General features: G+C 36.0%; 1 protein-coding gene across 2 annotated transcripts in view; it reads right to left on the bottom strand.

The window, feature by feature from the left end:
* Window positions 1-5,915: 5,915 nt before the first annotated feature.
* The window catches only part of LOC131163619 (putative disease resistance protein RGA3), a 28,203-nt gene continuing 11,202 nt past the window's right edge, over window positions 5,916-22,916 (bottom strand). The window contains exons 2-4 of one of the 2 annotated variants that reach the window (XR_009139076.1): window positions 7,453-7,571; window positions 7,153-7,215; window positions 5,916-6,101 (exon numbers count right to left, since the gene is read on the bottom strand). The gene's annotated coding sequence lies outside the window, so the exon portion shown is untranslated. The remainder of the gene's footprint in view (window positions 6,102-7,152; window positions 7,216-7,452; window positions 7,572-22,916) is intronic. The other variant, XR_009139075.1, reaches the window with a different exon arrangement.

Raw genomic sequence — 22,916 nt, forward strand, 5'->3', positions numbered from 1 at the left:
GAGAGAAGTTTTAGAATCTAGTGGCTTTATGATAAGTAGAAATAATACAGAATATATGAAATGTAATTTTAGTAATGATGTAGCAACCGTCAATAAAATATAACATAACAAATAAAGATGGTCAACTCGAACCCGTGGGTAGCGGGGACACCTGTTAAGCACAGCGAAAAACCTAGCAGCAGTTAACATACAATCTCAAATATCCAATCATAAAACATAATACCAGAGTTATTTACATTCCCAAAATACTGTATTTATTTACAATCTTTCAAAAAGTCAAAAATGACACTAGGACCTTACAACAAAAAGTCTCCTAATCCTAGTTCAACGTTTACCCTTCTAGTAGGGAAGCTCCACTCACTCAACGACAGCCTTGACCCGCCGGTTTCTCTGTGTTTCCTGAAAAATGTGTTAATGTTGGGGGTGAGACTGTAAAGACCCGAAAATTTAAAAGGATTAAAATAATTTAGAAAAAAATAAATAAATAAAATAACAAATAAATAAATAAAAGGAATGACGTGGGGAAAAAAATTAAAAAAAAATAAATTAAATTAAGTAACTAAATTATTAGTTGTTAAATTAAATATTATTACATTGGATTTAAAAAAAAGTAATAATTAAAATTATATATATATATATATATATATATATATATATATATATATATATAAAGTAATCTGAAGATAAGAAGATAAGAAGAGAAGAAAGAAAGAAGAAGAAGAAAGAAGGACAAAAGCAGAAGTAGCACACCCCCCACCCCTGAAATTTCATTCCTGCCAGCCGCAGCCACCTCCGTCTCCATCTCTGTCTCTCTTAATTTCTCGATAAATTTGCAACGGATCGAGAAACGAACGGTGTCGTTGGATTCTTAGTTCCGCTGCCGACATTTCTACTGTAGCAGATTGGTCGTGGGAACGACTTAGGCACTACTCATGGGGAAAAGTAATTTTTTTCCATTTTCTCAATTTTACTTTAAATCTACTGTTAAATCGTCGAACGAGTACCACCATGTGGTCCTAATCGTCGTCGTCGTCATTTTGACGTAGGTAATTTTTCATTTGGGATTTTCTAAGCTCTACTCCAAAGCGAGAGTGGAATTTGAAAATTTTGGCAAATTAGTTAAATATGCGGGTATAACTGTAAATTGAAAATTATGACCCTAGAAAATATTTAAATCGTACGTTATTAAAAATAATTTAAATAGAATTAGGGTTTTTGAATCAGGGCTCAGGTAAGCGCCGCGGGTGTAATTTTGGGTCTCGCAGGCATAATTTAGAAAATTAAGTGGGAGTTTTAAATATTAGTTTAAATGTTAATTTGAGGTGTGTGGAGCCTAGAGAAGGCTAGATGGGTAGTATTTTGGGGAAATGAATTAATTAATTTGAAAAATTTAGTAATTTGACTATATTTAAGGGTATATTTATTTATTTAGAATTTATAGGTTTAGAAAATATTAAAATAATATTTTATTCGGGATTAATTACATGGAACTAGAATTTTTGATTTAGGATCTGGGTGAGCACCGTAGGTATTTTTTCGGAATCCCTGTCGGTGTAGTTCAAGAAACAAGGTAAGGGAGAAATTTATATATTAAATCAGGTTTTTTTTATGAATTGAAAATGAACATGTGTTATTTATGTATATATGTTTTTTATGTGGGTTTAAAATGCTAGCCATGAAATTTATGTTTTCTGAGTCTAGAATTGTCGATATAGTTATGTATGTGTGAAAGTAAACAAACGAAACTGAAAGGAATTTTTTAAGGAATTATATAAGAAATAAAGTGTATTTTGAGCATGTAAATGTTAAATGTGGGTTGACTTATTTTATGAGAAATATGTATGAATTTTACTGCTAAATTGTGTGGCATGAGAATCTGTGCAAATTATATGTTAAATGTATGAGATGCAGGCTAAGTAAGTAAAACAATGAGAATAAAATATGATATGGACAATGTTGCCTGTGTATGTTAAATGCAACCATGTAAATGTAAGACAGCTGAAAGACAGCCATGTTAGCAGATCTAGCACACTTCTGTGTAGACTAACTGATGACAGCTAAAAGGAGCTGTGTTAGTAAATCTAGCACGTTTCTACGTAGACTAACTGATGATGGCTAAAGACCAGCTGTAGTACGAAGTAATGAAATGAAATATTATGCAATGAAATGACAATAAAATAAAATGACAAAGGCAAATGATGTAAATGGGAAAGAGTCACTTAAAGTGAAACGAAATGCAAAGTTAAATTATGAATAAGAATGAATGTGCATGAATGTATAATGACAGAACATAATGATGTATTATGATAATATAAGTATGTATGTACGTAAAACATGTTACGATTGGGCGAGACATACTCTTCGCCTGAGCGCTTGATGAGTAAGGCAAGTGCACTAGTAGCTTCAGATGTGGCAGTAGCTGCATAACACACTAGGGCAGAGGGAACCTACTTGTATGGGCGAGTAGGATTCCCTATCCTTAGGGCCTTTGTCGGTAAACTTTTGTTGAACTGTGTGAGTACGAGATTAATCTACCACTTGAGGGCTTATTGAGTAAGGTGAGTGCTCTGATATATTTTAATTGTGACTTTAGGGTTACCTAAGTATCAGAGCAGAGGGGTGCTACTTGTATGGGCGGGTAATCACCCCTATCTTTGGGTAATCTCCTGGGTTAAATATTTGCATGTGATTGTTTAAGTTCAGAAAATGATTTCAATGTTATATGATGATTTGCAAATGAAATAAAAATGATATCTATCTATCTCATGTTGGTCACACGCTGTTTTAATATGTATATTTCTTCCCTTACTAAGATGTGTCTCACCCGAATATGATTATTTCTTTTTCAGGACATCCTCGAGGTCGAGCTTAGGGAGCTCGAGGGTATTTAGCATTTTGAGGGACTTAAAGAGAAATGGTATATTTTCAAAGCACTTTGGGGGAATGTAAATATTTATGTTTTAGGTTTTTATGTTTTAAGCTTGTTGAGAATAGAATGGTTGTGAAAATACTAAGATGCTTTTGGAGATGTATGTATATATGGGAATGCAGGTGTTGGATGGATACTTTGGATTATATATAGAAATTAGTAAACTCTGGTATTATGTTATATGGAGATTATAATTATGTTTTCTGTTGCGTATATTATGTTAATTATGGATTATCAAGGATTTTATTTGGTATAACGTGCCGGACCTGGGTTTAAGGATTCGGGGCGTTATAGAGACATTTCTCAGTAAAGGAAAATAAACTAAATACAGTTGTGTGACAACATGAACATTTAATGCAATTATACATATACAGTACGTTTCATAATTCGGGAAATCATTCATCATATCATACTGAATAATCATACATTTTATATTTGCTAATAACTCATAACGTACATAAAACATCCATCATAACTGTAATATTGAAAATAAACCCAGGATGAATAGCTACCTGGTGTCATGTATTACCCCCCATGACGGGTTGTGCAGCCCAAAGGCGGGACCCGACAATGGCTGGCCGACCACTGCCGAATCAAATATGTCTGTAAGTATGATGGGCCCGCCACACCATGGTCCGGACTGCTAGGTGGACGTCCACACTCTACTGAAAGCCACGTCGACTATCCATCTCTCATCCCCTCGTGGGATGGTTAGCACTAATCTGACGTAGATATCTGATCTACAATATAGTTACGATATCGAGCTCCTGAACTGAACTAAACTAACATCCGGGTTCTGATAACATATAGTACATAATTTCGTAAATACGGTCTCGTGCCAAACATTTTATAAATATGGTCTCGTGCCAAAATCATACATACGGTCTCGTGCCGAAATCATAGTAAATAATGGCCTCGTGCCAAAAATAGTAAATACGGCCTCGCGCCGATAACATAAATACGGCCTTGTGTCGATATCATAAAATACATGGCCTCGCGCCAATATCGTCTCAGGTATTTACATTCAGAAAATAACTCATTTACCATATATTCGTCAAACTCAATATAACATAACTCGTCTTTTCAAAATACCTGAAAATATGCTTTACTTGTAAAATCATTCATATCATGATTCACTTTACATAAAATAATGTTCATGCCACACATATGCCATTTAAAGTCATACTTCATATTCTAAAATCATCATTTCTAACAACTTATACATACATATACATTTTAATCAGAATAGCAGTATTTTCCAAACATACATTTCATATGAGATAATCAAATATAGCATATGTTTTCCTGAAAATAAAGGTGCTCATAATTAATAAGAACTTGCATGGAAAATAAATGCTTAGTTTATTCCCTTACCTGACTACTGAGAAAACTCATAAAATTTCCTAGCTTGACCCCTATAGGATTTCCTACTCAATACCCTGAAACTCAAAACTCATAATATTAAAAATCAGTATTTTCATGCGTACATCAATTCCTATAACTATCACAAAGTCTAATATGGCTTAAAAGCCTTACCTCAACTTAGGGATGATTTCCAACTTCGTTTTCCCAACGATCTGCTCTAGAAAACTCATAGAGAACTTCGCTAGGAGCGTCGTGGTAGCCTCAAATCTTCGGTCCGGCAACTGGCGGGGCCAAAATCGAAGAGTGAGAGTGAGAGGGCCGAAGAGGAGAGAGAGAGAGAGAGTGTGGAGAGGAAGCTTGGAAATGAGATAAAAATTGGATTTATATATATATATATATATATATATATATATATATAGGGTCAGATTCTTCGAAAAGACACGTCACCTCGTCGACGAGTCCTTCATTAAATTCGTCGACAAGACCCTGTATTCATCAACGAAATTCAGGTTGCCTCAGAATCTCTCTCGGTATTTTCTCATCAACGACACCCTGTATTCATTGACGAATTTTCTTCTAAACTCGTCGACGAACCCCTATATTCGTTGAGGAACCTAGGCAATCTCTTGAAATCATTTTTATCCCCTAAATGCAATGTTGTCGACGAACGCGTAGCGTTCGTCAACGAAGTCTACTGCCTCCTTCTGTTTCTATTTCTATTTCTCTCCCTCTTAATTAGACAAATTTCATTTTATTCGGGTCGTTACAAATGATAGGAGGAATACCCTTAAAATAGAAAGGGAAGTTTTATAGGACAGCTGTTAGATCAGTTATGTTATATGAATCGAAATGTTAGGTAGCGAAGAAACATAATATCCAAAAAGTAAAAATTGCCGAGATGAAAATGCTTAGATGGATAAGTGGTATAACATTGAAAGATAAATTAAGGAATGAACATATTCATGGTAAGTTAGGTGTAGCTCCTATAGAAGACAAGATAAGGGAGGAACAACTCAGATGGTATGGATACTTGCAACGTAGGCTACATAGTGCACTTATGAGAAAAAGTGACGTAGTTACTGTGGGGGCAATAGAAAGGGTAGGGGTAAACCAAAAATAACTTGAGAGAAGATAGTGAGTATGGATTCAATATCCTTAAATCTATAAAAAAAAATTCATGATCGCATAAATTGACGAAAAATGATTTATATAATCGACCCCACCCAGTGGGACTAAGGTTTGGTTGTGTTGTTGTTGTTGTTGTATTTCATATGAATTAGCACATGATAATTATTCATAACACTAATCACTGGAATTTCCGCCCCACGTTTTCACAATTGACGAAGTTCAGTTAAAGGAGCAACATAAAGTTGCCAAAGGACAGAGCTTATTAGATGAAGAACCAAATTCCAAATCCAAATTCTAATAACATTATTAGAACTTCAACCAACGTCTTTGTCACGACTTGCTCATTTTCCACATTTTTTTTTATAATAATATCATCATAAAATTAATACCACACATCTCACATTTCAACTCAGCAGGTCACAATCCACCTGAACTCGTGGGTACCAAGGATACATCAAAACATACAGCAGAAGCCCTAAACAGTAGGAAACATACAATCACATGCATCTCATCATTTCATATATCACAATATACCAGAGTTATTATAATCGCTATACTTCCATACATACATCCCACATTTCCCCAAAAATCTAACGATCCCTACAAAACTTAATCTTCAAAAGGGCAGATACACAACACTAGTTTAGCGGGGTTTTTCCCACTCGCCTATCAGGGGCTCCTGAAAAGTTTATAAAATTTAGGGGTGAGACACCTCTCAGTAAGGGAAATAAACTAATACTAGTGTGTGGCAACATGAGTATTCTGTGTTCTACATATATCATACATAACATGTTCAGTACTGTTTATCAAATCTGGGAAAACTTATATATAAATCAAAACATGACAGAACGTATTGCATTTTCATAACATATCTCATCTCATAATAATAATAATATAAAACAATCCTGGTAGGTTAGTTAGTTGTTGTCATGTATTACCCCCACATGACTAGGTTGTGTGGCCCGAAGACGGGACTTGACAATGGTTGGCCGACCACTACCAAGTCAAACAGTAGTCTATAGGTCCGATGGGTCTACCCAGACTGGTCCGTACACCATGGGCCATAACAGCACACTTCTTGAAAATAACCACATCGACCATCCAATCTCACACCACTCCGTACAGTGGCGTTAACATAGATATCATGATCACGAGGACCATGGACACATAGCAACGGTACCGTGCAAGTATTAGCCTAGATCAAGCCAACCAAGTTCTGATATCATATATATATACTAAAAATCGTGACACATGGATATCTCATATCAATAATTATCAAAACAATCATATTATTTTTCACATATACATATTTCATGAAAATCATCGGCCCGTACACCGTAATTACACATTTTATCATAACTCGACCCGTACGCCGGCAAATCACATAACACAGCTCGTACGCTAGCAAATCTCATCCATATAGCATAACCCGTATGTCGGCAAATCACATATACATATAAAAATATCTCGGCCCGTACGCCGGTTTTTCTATCATAAAAACCCGTTCCATAATCACATTCCCAGAAAATAGTTTTTCATACATTTTATACTCATGCCACGCAAACGGATTTTCACATATTCAATCATACGATCATTTTCACAGTATTTTGCAAATATAAAACATATATATAAATATATATACATTTTCCGCAAATCATATGCTAAATATATATATATATACACACACATACATTTTCTCAAAACAAAACTAGTTTAGTTTATCCCCTTACCTGATTCCTGAAAAACCCCTACGAAAATTTTCCCCATACCCACAGGATTCTCAACTCAACACCCTGAAAATGAAAATTCATAAAATTAAAGTTTAGTATTTTCGTACGTACAACATTTTATATAACTACCACTAAGTCAAATTCGGCTTAAAAAGTCTTACCTTAACTAAGGGATGATTCCCAACGTTCCCAATCAACACCATTGGAAATGAAAACTCTCAGTATTAAACTTTAATATTTCAACACGTATAACACTTTCTTCAACTATCAAAAATCCAAATATTGAGTATAAAGTCTTACCCTGAATTTGGGATGAAATTCAACTTCGTTTCCTTGACGGTCTGCTCCGGTAGATTTGTAGAGAACTTCGCCAGAAGCGTCGTGGTGACTTCAGTTTGTCGATCCGGCGTAAAACTGGCCTGGAATCGAAGAGAGAGAGAGAGAGAGAGAGAGAGAGAGAGAGAGAGAGAGAGAGAGAATTGTTCAAAATTAAAGGAAACTTCTTGGGAAAGCTTGTGCAATCATGTATATATATATATATATATATATATATATATATATATAGTAATTACTAATTAAAGCAAAGCTTCTTGGAGAAGCTTGTACCACTTTATATATATATACGTTTAACTTATATATATTACATATATATCATAATAACTTATTTATATATATATATATATATATATATGTTTCAATATATATATATATATTTCCTATCATACTATTAATTTTACTTACTAATTTAATTATTTTATTTTATTATTATTATTTTTTGAAATTTTATTTTTCCCAGTTACTACATTCCTCCCCCCTTTAAAGAATTTTGTCCTTAAAATTCCTCAACATAGTTACATGGAATACGTCATGGATCTTGGACAACACAGGTGGCAAAGCTAGCCTGTAGGCTACCGATCCCACTTTATCTAGAATTTCAAATGCACCGATAAACCTAAGACTAAGTTTACCCTTCTTCTCAAAGCGCATAACCCCTTTCATCGAAGTTATCTTCAAAAATATGTGATCACCCACATCAAACTCTAAATTCCGGCGGCGATGGTCAGCGTAACTTTTCTGTCGGCTCTGAGCTACACTAATCCTGTCTCTGATAAGCCGAACCTTTTTATGCGCTTGTTGCACAAGTTTTGGCCCCATTACTCGCCGCTCACCCACTTCATCCCAAAACAAAGGAGAACGACATCTCCTACCGTACAGAGCCTGAAATGGTCTCAAGCCAATGCTAGACTGATAACTGTTATTATACGCGAACTCTACTAGCGACATGAACTGAGTCCAACTAACCCCAAAGTCTAGTACACACGCTCTGAGCATGTCCTCTAATATCTGTATCGTCCTCTAAGTTTGCCCGTCTGACTGAGGATGGAATGTCGTACTAAACGATAACTAAGACCCTAGAGCCTCCTGCAAACAACTCCAAAATCGTCATGTAAATCACGGGTCTCTATCCGAAACAATCGATACTGGCACCTCATGAGAACGTACTATCTCTTGAATGTAAATCTCCACTAAATGGCTGAGGGAGTAACTGATCTTGATAGGTATAAAGTGGGCGATCTTAATCAAATGGTCAACAATCACCTAGATGGCATTCTGGCCATGTAATGCCATCGGAAGTCCTGACACAAAGTCCATCGATATATGATCCCACTTCCACTCTGGGATGAATAATGGCTGCAACTGCCCTGCCGGTCTCTGGTGCTCAGCCTTTACTTGTTGGCACGTCAAACACTGAGCTACATACTCGGCAATTTCTCTCTTCATGCCACTCCACCAGAATGTTTCACGCAAGTCTCTATACATCTTCATACTACCAGGATAAACGGTATACAGAGATCTGTGAGCTTCTTCTAAAATAGTCTTCCTGATCTCAATATCGGCAAGAACGCATAATCTGGAACGGAACCGCAAAACTCTGTCATCTGCAATACTGAAATCCTTCCCCTGACCCATCTACACTCTGCATATCACCTCTGCTAATACTGGATCTTCCTTTTGAGCGGCTTTAATTCTTTCCTGTAGAGTAGGCTGTACCACTAGACTGACAATACATACTGGGAGATCACTCTCTACTAACTCTATGCCGAGTCTCTCCAGATCCATCATGATCGGATGCTGGATCCCCATAGCTGCCAACACTAGCTCCCTAGATTTCCTGCTCAACGCATCAGCTACCACGTTCGCTTTCCCTGGGTGATAACTGATGGTACAATCAAAATCCTTAATCGGCTTCAACCGCCTTCTCTGCCTCATATTCAGTTCCTTCTGCGTGAAGAAATACTTTAAACTCTTGTGGTCGGAGAAAATCTCACACTGTTCGCCGTACAGGTAATACCTCCAAATTTTCAACGCGTGTACCACTGCAGCCAATTCAAGATTATGTGTAGGGTAGTTCTTCTCATATTCTTTCAACTACCTGGATGCATACGCAACTACCCTGCCATGCTGCATCAATACACAGTCAAGTCCTTTCAAGGATGCATCACTGTAGATAGTATAGTCCTCACCCCTAGATGGGATGACTAATACTGGTGTTGTGTCTAACCTCTGCTTCAGCTCCTGAAAACTCTGCTCACAGCTATCGTCCACTCAAATCTAACATTCTTACTCGTCAGTCGTGTCAAAGGTCCTGACAACGTTGAGAATCCTTCAACGAAACGACAGTAATAGCCTGCTAGCCCCAAGAAACTCCTAATCTCCTAGACATTTCTTGGTCTAACCCAATTCACTACTGCCTCAATCTTGCTAGGATCCACCGAAATACCGTCTCCAGATATAACACGTCCTAAGAACATGACCTTCACCAGTCAAAATTCACATTTGCTGAACTTGGCGTACAACTTCTTTTCCCGAAGTGTCTGCAAAACCTGCCTCAAGTGCGTCTCATGCTCCTCATAACTCCTCGAATAGACCAGTACATCATCAATAAAAACAACAACAAATTGGTCTAGGTATCGGTGGAAGACTCTATTCATCAAGTCCATAAATACCGCAGGAGCATTCGTCAATCCAAACACCATAACGAGAAACTCGTAATGCCCATACTAGGTCCTGAAGGCAGTCTTCGAGACGTCTTCTGCTTTCACTTTCACATGATGGTAGACAGATATAAGGTCCATCTTCGAATACACCCGTGTACCCTGGAGCTAGTCAAACAAATCGTCAGTATGGGGTAGAGGATACTTGTTCTTGATGGTCACTTTATTAATCTCTCTGTAGTCTATACACATCCTCATAGTCCCGTCTTTCTTCTTCACAAATAAAACAAGAGCTCCCCACGGAGATACACTAGATCGTATGAAGCCCTTATTAAGTAGATCTTACAACTGATTCTTTAATTCTACCAATTCTACTGGCGCCATTTGATAAGGTACTTTAGAAATTGTCGATGTACCTGGAAGTAGATCTATGGAAAAATCTACCTCTCGATCGAGTGGCAAGCCTGGTAACTCATTTGGGAAAACATCTATAAACTCCTTTACTATAGGCGTGCTAGCAAGTTTCAATTCATTTTCTGACATCTCTTTTATCACAGCCACAAACCCCTGACACCCACTCATCAATAGTCTCCTGGCCTGAATAGCTGAAACTAGCTGAGGCGGGGAATGTACTTGCGACCCTATGAACTTAAATTCTGCTTCCCCCGGAGGTCTGAATATCACTTCTCGTGCACGAAAATCTATGCTGGCAAAACTAACTACTAGCCAATCCATGCCAAATATAACATCAAACCCGTGCATGTCCAGCACTATCAAATCAACAGACAAAGTCTTTCCTTGAATATCAACTAGACAACCTCGGAGCACCCTATTACACCTTACTACTGACCTAATCAGTGTAGATACCAACAATTCAACATCTAACAGTTGTGTTTTAGTCCCATATAATTTAATACACCCCGAGGATACAAACGAGTGTGTAGCTCCTGAATCAAATAATGCAATAACTTTAAAAGAAAACATAACAACCATACTTGTCACCCGCCGTCTCAGCCTCACCCGGCGTCAGAGTAAACACTCTAACTAGAGCTGTATTCCTCTGCTGGCCCCCACGTGGCATTTGATAAACTCCCTGGTATGGTCTAGGAGCTGGAATCGTCTCGTACCATGTGCCTCGATCTACCGCAGTGATAGCAAATCAGAGCTGCATCTGGTGGGGTAGGACAATCTCGCACTATATGTCCTGATCTACGGCAGCGATAGCACACTACACCACCAGCTCGACACTCTCCCCGGTGCCTCCTACCACGAGTGTGACAAACTAGAGGACCCTGCCCTGTCTGCAACTCATGTCCTCCCGTCTCCTGTCTCTGTCCTCTGCCATGGTTTCCTCTCCTCCACTGGCCCGGCCTATGATCCTGCTGATAGCCGATAGATGCAGACCTCTTCCTTTGTCCTTGCTCTTCTGCATCAAGACGCTCACCAACCTCTACCAAGGCTGCCCTGTCGACTAACTCAGCAAAGTTCTGGATCCATAGCACCACCACCTACTTGAATATACTCTGCCTCAAGCCTCTCACAAACTGCCTCGCCTTCCTCACCTCATCAGGAACAATAAATGAGGCAAAACAAGAAAGCTCGATAAAACGTGTTGCATACTGTTGGATGGATAGATGTCCCTGCTTCAAACTCAGGAACTCTTCTACTTTAGCCTCCCCGATAGTAGCTGAGAAATACCTATCAAAGAACAGATCTTTAAACCGGTCCCATGTCATAGCTATCAAAGTCACCCTCTGCTGCTCTAATAGTCTCACCGCAGTCCACCACCTCTCGGCCTCTCTTGTCAGTCTATGGGTGGCAAAGAGGACCCTTTGTTCCTCAGTACACTGTAGCACAGCCAAGATCTTCTCAATCTCCTGCATCCAGTTCTCAACGGCTATAGGATCAACTCCGCCTGAGAACGTTCGAGGATTCATCTTCATAAACTTCTCTATAGTGCACCTATGGCCTACAGATGGACCACTCTACTTTCTCAAGCTCCTAGCGATCTCAGCCATAACCTGCTGAGCCACACTACGTAATACTACATCAAAGTCGGTCCCAGCTGCACCTGATGGTCCTGCTCCATCACTGCCACTGGCATGGGCACTATTTCCTTCCGGATCTATCCTAAAATAATAGACGCAACTCAGAAATCCTATCCTTATATTTTACCCACCTATACTTACCACTTATCTCAACATTTCTAACTCATTTCTAATCCACATTCCTACATTCTAGGAACACAATCCGATAATAGCTTACTATGGTTTTCCTGAAATCGTCACCCTAGGAAAAACACAGAAACTACCACAGAAGTTTTGCATCCAGACTGTAAAACAAAACCTCAAATCATTTCCTAAAATCTGGTATTGTTTCTACTGCATTATAAAGTCTACAAAACCTAGCAACCTAGGCTCTGATACCAAGCTGTCACGATCTGCTCATTTTTCCACATAAATATATATTTTATAATAATATCATCATAAAATCAATACCACACGTCTCACATTCCAGTTCAGTAGGTCACAATCCACCTGGACCCGTGAGTACCAGGGATATATCAACATATACAGAAAAAGCCCTAGCAGCAAAAAAACATACAATCTCATGCATCTTATCATTTCATATATCACAATACCAGAGATACTACATTCACTATATTTCTATATATATATACTTCCCAAAAATGTAATCTAGGGACAATCCCCATAAAAACTTAATTGTCCCTACCAAAAACTTACCCTTCAAAAAGGGCAACAACTGCTTTAAATCAGAGGGACTTTTCCTGCTCTCTTATTAGAGGCTCCCGAAAAGTTAATAAGATTTAGGGGTGAGACACCTCTCAGTATTAAACTTTAATATTTCTATGCGCATAACATTTCTTATAACTACCGTTACGTCAAATTCGGCTTAGAAAGCCTTACCTCAACTTAGGAATGATTCCCAATATTCCCCAATTCACACCCCTAGAAATGAAAATTTCCAGTATTAAAGTTTAGTATTTTTAAGTGTATAACACTTTTCTCAACTGTCACAAATCCAAATATTGAGTAAAAAGCCTTACCCTGGGTTTGAGATGAAATCCAACTTTGTTTCCCTAACGATACGCTCTGGAAGACTTGTAGAGAACTTCGCCAGGAGCATCGTGGTGACTTCGAATTGTCGATCCGACGTAAATCTGGCCTGAAATCGACGAAAGAAAGAGGGAGAACCGAAGGGGAGAGAGAGAGAGAGAGAGAGAGAGAGAGAGAGGATGAAGATAGCTTAATTAGGAAGTTAAAATTTGGATTTCCCATATTTATTAAACAGGGAATTTCGTCGACGAGCCCGTCCTTCGTCGATGAGTCCTTCACAAATTTCGTCGATGAAATTCAGTCGGCTTAAAAACCCCTCTCGGTATTTTCTCGTTAATGAGCCCCCTGTGTTCGTTGACGAATTCTATTAAGCCTTCGTCGATGAATCCCCTGTATTCGTCGACGAAGTCCTGCTGATCCCTTTTTTTTCCATTTTTCTTCCCAAAGTTCAATGTCGTCAATGAACGCGAAGCGTTTGTCGACGAAGTCGATGGCCTCCTTCTGTTTCCGGTCTCCATTTTCCTCTCTTTATTATTTAAATACCATTATAAATTCGGGTCATTACAATTTCCTCACCCCAAATCTGTTCATAAAGCAGTTTTGAAGTGTTCTCCATCAATATACTTTTAAGGCTACCCTTCCTTTTTTCTGCTTCTGGACAATTATTAGCCTTATGGCCCTTCTTGCCACAAAACCAACAACAGTCACAATTTTCCAAGGATTTTCCTTGTGGATATTTGGGATATCATCCATATTTCTTTTTGAACGATTCCTTGACATATTCTCTTACCCTACTCGGTCTAAGATATCTTTTTTCTGGGTATTTCTACCCTTTTCTAGAGCTCTTTCCCTTCCCAAATTTCTTCCAAGTCTTTCCTTTGACTTTGGATACTTTAGTCTTTTTCTTATGGCAAACTCCATCTACACAACTAGTTTTTACTCGTTCTGAGTATTTAGTTGGTTTCTGGTTACATCCATATCTTCCTTGTAGTGACTCGAAGAATAATAGCATTTTAATAATAATAAAAGGGAGAGAAATAGAAACAAAAACAAAAGGAAGCCGTAGACTTTGTCGACGACATTGCATTTTGGAGAATATAATAAATTCGAGGGATTGCCAGGACTCATCGACGAATACAGGGCTTCATCGACGAGTGCATAAGGAAATTCGTCGACGAATACAGGGTTTCATCGATGAGAAAATACCGAGTGAGGTTTTTGGCTACTCTGAATTTCATCGACGAATATAGGATCTCGTCGATGAATTTAATGAAGGACTCATCGACGAGGTGACATGTCTCGTTGATGAATCTGACCCTATAAATAGCTAAAAATTTGATTTTTATTCACTCTTCGCGCTTCTCTCTCTCTCTCTCTCTCTCTCTCTCTCTCTCTCTCTCTCTCTCTCCTACGTCTCTCTCTCCCTTCTCCCTTCAATTTTGGCCCCGCCGGTCACCGGATCGAAGATTTGAGGCTACCATGACGCTCCTGGCAAAGTTTTCTGCAAGTCTTTCGGAGCGGATCATTGGAAAAACGAAGTTGGATTTCATCCCAAATTCAGGGTAAGACCTTTTAGCCTATTTTTGACCTTATGGTAGTTATAAGAAATGATGTAGGCGATGAAATATTGATATTTTGTTCTGACAAATGTTATTTTCAGGGAGTTATGTAGGAGGCCCTACAGGTGTTAGGCTAGTATTCCATAGGAGGTTTCTAGTAATTAGGTAATGGAAATATGCTATGCTAGGTATTTTTTAAAAATTATACAGTGTATTAAATGATGAAAATCATGTATTAAAGTACCGTGTGGTTTGTGAATATGAATATAGTACGAAGATATGTTTTACAATATTTCAGTACTATGATTTTACGATATTTTAGTACCATGATTTTATAAATCTTAGTACCATGATTATATGAATATCAGTATTATGATTATGCAATTTTAGTGTTATGATTATACATTTCTCAGAATTACAGTACAATTTATGCAGCATCATGGTTATTACAGTTATTTCAAAATCATGGTAAATCAGATAGAGATACATACATACAGAGATATACTATATGATATCAGACCCTGTTGGACTATGCAGTTACAGAGTACGGTACCGTTGCTACAGATATTATATTACTTTATGAGTGCAACCACTTATTTAGATAATACATGGTAAGGTCGATCACCTAGGCCTTTGAAGAGGATAGGCTCCCCATCCAGATATGGGTTGAGGTGGGCAGATCGACCGATGGAGTATAGTGATTTATTCCTGGTTGGCCAACCAGGGTAAATCTCGCTTACGGGCCGCACAACCCTGTCATAAGGGATTAAGTCATGACACACAAATATCCATAGGGAACATTTTCAGTTACTATTACGTATGTACAGATTTACAGAAACAGGGAATATACCTATGTATAATAGAAGTATTTTGATTAATAACCTACGATACTATTATGTTAAGCAACATGGAAAGGGGGGTGTATTTTATCACTTGTACTTTATTTATATACTTAGTTATACATGTTTATTTGAAAACAGATTTTCATGATATAGTAGCTCATTTGTCACACACTGGTAATAACATATTTCGTCTTACTGAGCATTTGCTCATCCCAGTGTTGAATTATTTTTCAAGTGATCCAGGTAGGCGAGTAGATCAGGCTCGCAGATAGAGGGGCTTCAGTGGTGCCCTGTCAGAGAGTGAGTATACTTTGGGAGTGTTTTTGTATATCCCAGCATGGTTGAGAGTATTTTGGGTAAACAGTGATATGTGTATATTTTGGAAATCATGTAGTACTTTGGTATTGTGTGGTATTGGTTTTTGTATTATGTATATATTTTCATATGGTTATATCTATGTGATTTATGCTTCTCGCTGCTTAGGTTCATGGTTGGATTTATCCCAGTATGGTATCGAAGCATGTAGATTATCGTAGTATATAAAAAAAAAAATTAGTTTATTAAGCAAGTTGTTACATTTCTGCTACCCCACTTATCTTGGGACAATAGTCTAAATTCATATAAGGCATGTTCCTTACATCCTGAAACATGTGCCTCTGTATACAATAGAATCTTATCTTTCTAAAAATCCTCCCAATCCGGTTCTTCTTCATGAAAATCTGAGATTGTTCCTTTTTTCCAGTCCTCTGGAAAAAGATTCCAGAACAAGACTTTTCCTGACTTTAATTCAATTGGCTCAATATAGCTAGTCCACCAAATCCGTCCTGGATTAGTAAAATTTAGCACATATTTTACCATTGCTGGCAGGAATTCAAAAGCTTGCCCTGTTTTACTGAACCCAAAAAACTAGACTTCTCCTATCCTCAAGGCCTTCTATACTGCAATAAGAAGCTCAAGGTTAATATTTCTGGGAATGTGTAGCTTTGGAATACACAATCCGCTTTTCATCCAGAGCCTCTTCAATTCTAGCTATTCTAAAATACTGACTATCGCTCTGGTAGTAAAACTGTATTTCTTTAGCTAAATATTCATCTCTACCTTGAGTTTAATCTGCTAGTGAATAAGTTCGGATGTACTCTCCTTGTTAATAATTTTGAAGTATTCTGAAATAATGGATTCAAATTCTTCCAAAATTTCTACTACTTCTCGAATATTGACTAAAAAGTTGCATTTGCTTGTATGGCTGGATTATTAATAATCCCTTCTAGCAAATCCCTTTTTTCCCATGGATATGGTTCCATTCTTAGGGGCTGCCATACTGGCTTAGCATCCCAAGATGAAACTTCTGGAAAACTTACTAGTACTGTTTCCCGAAAACTTGATGGTCCTGCTCCTGCAGTTTCACCTCTTGCTAAACCCTTATTGGTTCTTGCAAGGATTTTTTCGGCACTGGCTAATTTCTTAGCCTTGAGGTCTTCTACCTCATTAAGCCTTTTGTTGATTCTTTTTTGAATCTCTGAGACTTCATTCTCTGTCCATTTTTCACGATGAAGAAGCTTATGCAACTCGTCCTGAGCATTCTGGATGTCTTCAGTTATGTCTGACAAAACCTTTGTTTCATCAATGTCTCTGAGAGCACTCTGAACCTCTTGTTCCTGTGCATCTTCATAGTCTTTAGAAGTATATCTTCCCGATATACTACTTCTGACTTGAGACGTTTGAGGGTCTTCTCCCCTGCTGAGAGATTTGTATTCTGTCCTCATAACTTTTCATTATTTCTCTAATTTTATTCGTGATGGAATGACCATCCTTCATTTATGATCTTAAGTTAAGTCAGTTAAGACTAGTTATGATAAGAGCAGCACCAGAACTAGTTCCTCTAGAAGAAGAAGAAGAATATCTAGTGCAGAATGCAGAAACTTACAAAGATTTATGCAATTGAATTTTAATACTTTCGTGTTAATAAATTCAAATTTTTTTTAAAAAAAAATAAAGAATATAGATGAGTTATCTCTTTTCTTTTGCACAATCTAATTCCATTATAGACATTCAATTTGAAAAAAATAAATTTTATGTGAGCTTATTTTAGTGAATAATATTGAATCAGCATTTTATTCAAATTTTAAATCATTATTATTTTACATTATTATACTTATATAATTTCATGATGTCATTATTATTATTATTATTATTTTGTACATTTATTTAACCATCAAACTTCTATAATGTACTATGAAATTTAGTTTTTTCTTAATTTTTAATCATATTAGAATAATTTTTTACACAATTTGACATAAAAAGAAAATATAGTGAAAAATAAATTTCCTTCTTATTTTTCTTTTTTTTTTCTTTTCATAAACAAAATCCTTGATCCAACCCAACCATTATGGATGCATGATTCATATTTGAAATTTATTTGTTTTAGCATTACTTTAAGGGCCTATTTGGATCAAAGATTTTGGTTGAAAAAAGGAAAAGAAATTAAAATAAAAAGGAAACTCATTTTCCTCTATATTTTCCCTCTATACCAAATACTACTTGTAGACACCCAAAATAAACAGCATTTTATTTTCTTCATGAAAAAAAAATACAAAAAATAAAATATAGAGAGAAATTCAGGGAAAAGGGAAATATAGGGAAACAAATTTTACATTAAAAAAACGAAGAAAAAATACAATAAAAAGAAAAAGAGCAAGAGGTGGGACAGCAATCTTTAAATCTGCAATTTTAAACATGTGAGGAAAGAAAAGAGAAGCTAAGCATGTGCCAAAAATAAAAAATAAAGATGATTTACAGGAATAATTTAAATTAAATTTTGATCGATCAAATTGACAAATTGTTTTAAAGGTTGATTGAGCAATCGATCAAATTATCGCCGTATATTTTCATCATCATGGAAGAAATTCTTTCTAAATTAATTCAAAAAAAGTTGTCTGAGAAGCGGATTTTACCATTTGCACACCCGTGTGGTGCACCTATTATATCGCATTTAATGTACGCGGATGATGTTGTTATTTTTGCTAATGCTGGAAAAAAAAATCTGTTAGTCAGTTAATGGAGGTGATTAAGGAGTATGAAAATTGGACTGGCCAAATAAATCAGCTATTTTTTTCTCAAACAAGTTGGGTGTTCAGAGGAAAAGAGAAATTTTTCAAGAGACTGGTTTTTTTTAGAGTAAATTTCCTTTTACGTATTTGGGTGTGCCAATAGTGGATGGTAAATTGAAAGGCTGTCATTTTGACCCTTTAATCTAAAAAATCAGTAAGAGAGTTGAGGTTTGGAAAAATAGACTGTTGTCTCAAGGAGGTCGTCTTATTTTGTTGAGACATGTGCTTTCAAGTATGTCATTGCATCTGTTAGCTGTTCTAAATGTACCGAAACTGGTGATTAAAAAGATTCAAGGTATGTTTACTTCTTTTTTCTAGGGATTTAAGAATGGAAAAGAAAAAATGAAATGGAGGGCTTGGAAGAAATTGTGTGTTCCTGTGGAGGAGGGGGGCATTGGAGTAAGGGACATTTCGGAAGTGCAACGATCTTTATTCATGAAGTTTGGTTGGCATTTATTAACGCAGAATTCTTTATGGGCTAGATTTTTTAAAGCTAAATATATGAAAGGAGGACATATTGCTCTTTGCAGATCGCATGGATCAGATTCTTCCTTTTGGAGGAAAGTTTTGCAGGGTATGTCTGATCTGTTAAGTAAATCTAAGTGGAAGGTTAGAGAAGGAGATGTAAAATTGTGGTATGATAAGTTTTTAGATTCAAGACCTTTGTTTGCAAATTGTTGAAATGGTGCACAATCTCATATCAAATTAAAAGATTTGGTTATCAACAATGCGTGGGATGTGAAAAATTTGCAGATGATTCTGGGGTTTAGTAAAGCGGATGAAGTGATGGAAAAGGTGGGAAATCTTAGAAATTCTTCGGACATTCTGTTATGGCTCCCGGAAAAGGATGGCTGCTTTAATAAAAAATTCGCATAGGATGTTATCAGAGTTAGAACTCCAAAATTTGATTGAGCTAAGTGGGTTTGGAACAAATGGTTACCGAAGAAAATTTCTATTTGTATGTGGAAGGCTGCTTTTGAGTGCCTAAGTGTTGATGAAAATGTGAGAAGGGTGGGGGTTTCTTTAGTTTCGGCGTGCAATTGTTGTGAGATGAGACAATCAGAAGATTTGGAGCATGTGTTAGGGAGACCTTGCTTCTGAGGTTTGGAGGAAGGTTTCGGTGGAGGTAGGTGTTCCTTTCCTTAGGCAACAAAGTTAGAAAGAAAGAGTCCAAATGTGGTTTAATAGGGCTTCTAGGTTCTCTCAACTGGATTCATTGATGGGTTTGATTCCTTGTTTAGTAGTTTGGAGGCTGTGGAGAAGGAGATGTGTAGCTAGAATGGGAGGAAAATTAGAGAGTAGTACTGATGTGTGGCTCTCCATTAAGTATTGGGTGGGGGTTTTGAGTAGGAACATGACAGAAATGGTTCAATTAAAGGATGCTGATTTTCGGGTATTGCAGAATCTGGAAGTGCAAATTGTGAATAAAAGAATTAAAACTATGCAAAGTGTAAGATGGCTAAAACCGAGGAAAGGGAGGTTGAAACTAAATTTGGATGGGAGCAGCCTGGGGAACCCAGGGCCGGCGGGTGGTGGTGGCATCCTTAGAGACCATATAGGTTCTTTTGTATTTGGCTTTTCAAAATATTTTGGTTCTTGTTTAAATAATGAAGCAGAATTGAGAGCTGTGTTAGAGGAAATAAAGATTTGCAAACAGTTGGGTCATACCTGTATCGATATTGAATGTGATTCAAATATTGTAGTTAATTGGATTAGAGTAAAGAAGTGCTCATTGTGGTATTTGTGGGATTTTTGGGAGCAGCTTATTGGTTTATTGGAGGGAGTGGATTTTTCGATAAATCATTCGTATAGAGAAGGGAACAAAGTAGTAGATGTCTTGGTTCGACAAGGTGCTATGGGGAGGAATAGTTTGTTTACAAATAGTAGTCAACTCCCTAGAGTTAGCAATGATTTGTATAAATTGGAGAAGATGGGTATGGCTTATATGAGGTATGTTTAAAAGATTTCTTTTTGGTTTTTGCTTATGTTTTTTGCTGTTTATCTTTTATTTTGTTTTGTTGTGTGAGGTTTGTTTTGTAAGTCCTGATTTGTTTCGTTTTATTTGGATTTGTAACTCGATTTTGGCTGGATGTTAGTGTTGTTCTTTGGGAGATTTTTAACGTTTGTCTTTTGTTATCTCCCATTGATTGTCTTGTAATCACGATATTCCTCCGCCAAAAGAGAGGGGTTATCAATAAATAAATGGAGGTACCGCCTTTCTTTAAAAAAAAAAAAAAAAACCTTCATAAAATTTAAAGTTAAGAGTTAATACTCATTTTTAACTTTATAGTATGTCCTTATTTGCAGTTTAACACTTTATTTCTTAACTTTTAAATATATTGTAAATTTTCTATGACCAACTCATCACTAGTTATATATGGATGTTTCCCATTTTATTTTTTTATTTTTTTTCAGATTTACTTGATAACTTTTGCCATCGACAAGCCCTTCGGACCCCCCGATGCAGCACCAAACCCACGAGATGATGCAAGAAGTAAGCTATCAATAATTAATTTTAATGAACAAATCTAGTGAATCTCAAAGCAGCGCTAAGAATTACAGAAAATCCAGACTGGCAGCTTATTCTTTAGTCTACATAAATTGAACATACTAAAAAAAGACTTAAAAGTTGTGTTGAAGTTCACAAAACAACTGAACCAAAAAAAGAGAAGTCATTCAATCTCTAGCTTTATATAAATCCATCTCTCCAACACACGAGTATGCCAAAAGGAAAGAAGCAATAAGTCAAATTTACAAAGCAGATAGGAGGAATAGATAATTATTTACTTTGCAAAGATTCTATATCAAAGAGACAACTAATTATATGAAAACTTTTAAAAAAAAAAAAAAAATTTTAGGATAGGCCTTAGATAAACAATATGGCTACTCTTTTGTAACCAGTTGGTCACAGGTTTAACTCCAACAGCCACTCTACATAAAAGATTTGATGTTGCTTGCAATTGATTTACAAATACTATCAATTTATGATTTAAAAGAAATTGATTTAAAGGCCATGTTTTTATAAATGAAAGTATGATATTAACTATCAATTTGAGCAAAAGTCTATATAGTTTTTTATAACATTTTTTTTTTCAAATCTATACAAATACTAAAAAGATGCAAAAGATTTTATGTTGCTTGCAATTGATTTACATCTTTCAGCATTAGATCTTCTCCTAATATTGCAAAAGCCACAAAGGTTTTGAAATCCACTAGTAGACACAAATTATTGTGATTTTTCAATTAAAAGAATGATTCTATACGTAATTTGAAAAGGGTGGACACATAAAAAGTAAGTAGATTTTTGTTTATGTTATAAATGAATAGGAAAAAAATTATACACGTAAAACAAAAATTCCTATACCCTGGGCTTAACATTTTTATTTCCTAAATTTTCCATGTGCAAATAATGATTGAATATACACGTAAGCAAAAATCTATAAAAACTTACCTATCCTATAACTACTTGTAACAAACTACTTCATAACAAACTCACAACTAACCATATTTGTTTAACATGTCACACCATAGTTCATAATGTGTTACATAATAAGGACAGAAAAAAGAATTTAATTCAATTATGCAACATAAAAGGAAAAATGTAAAATAGATAAATAATTAATTATATAAAAGACTACATTAGAATATAAACAGTCCAATATCTCTAATATACGTTACCATATTGGGACAACACGAGGATAATAATAATAATAATAATAATAATAATAATAATAATAATAAAAAGAAAAAGAATATAAACAATAAATTTAATATAACAATCATCGGTTTATTTTTAATTAAGTATACGTTAAATTTCATTTTTTAAATTTATTTTTTATTTTTCCTATATAAAGCGTGATCCACGTTTTCATTCTTCAAAACAATTCTATCTTCTACTTTTTCTTAAAATTTATATTTTATTAGGAAATTAAATGACACTACATCTCCTATAAGAGAATATAAACAGTCCTTAATATTTAGTTTTTCTTAATTTTTAATCATATTATAATAGTTTTTATTTTAAACAAAATTTGACATAGAGAGAAAATATAGTGAAAAAAAATTTCCTTCTTATTTTTTTTTCTTTTCCTAAACAAAATCCTTCATCCAAACAAGCCATTATGGATGCATGATTCATATTTAACATTTACTTGTTTTAGCATTACTTTAAGGACCTATTTAG

This window comes from Malania oleifera, chromosome 9, assembly GCF_029873635.1.
Source record: "Malania oleifera isolate guangnan ecotype guangnan chromosome 9, ASM2987363v1, whole genome shotgun sequence".
In the NCBI taxonomy this organism is placed as follows: domain Eukaryota; kingdom Viridiplantae; phylum Streptophyta; class Magnoliopsida; order Santalales; family Ximeniaceae; genus Malania; species Malania oleifera.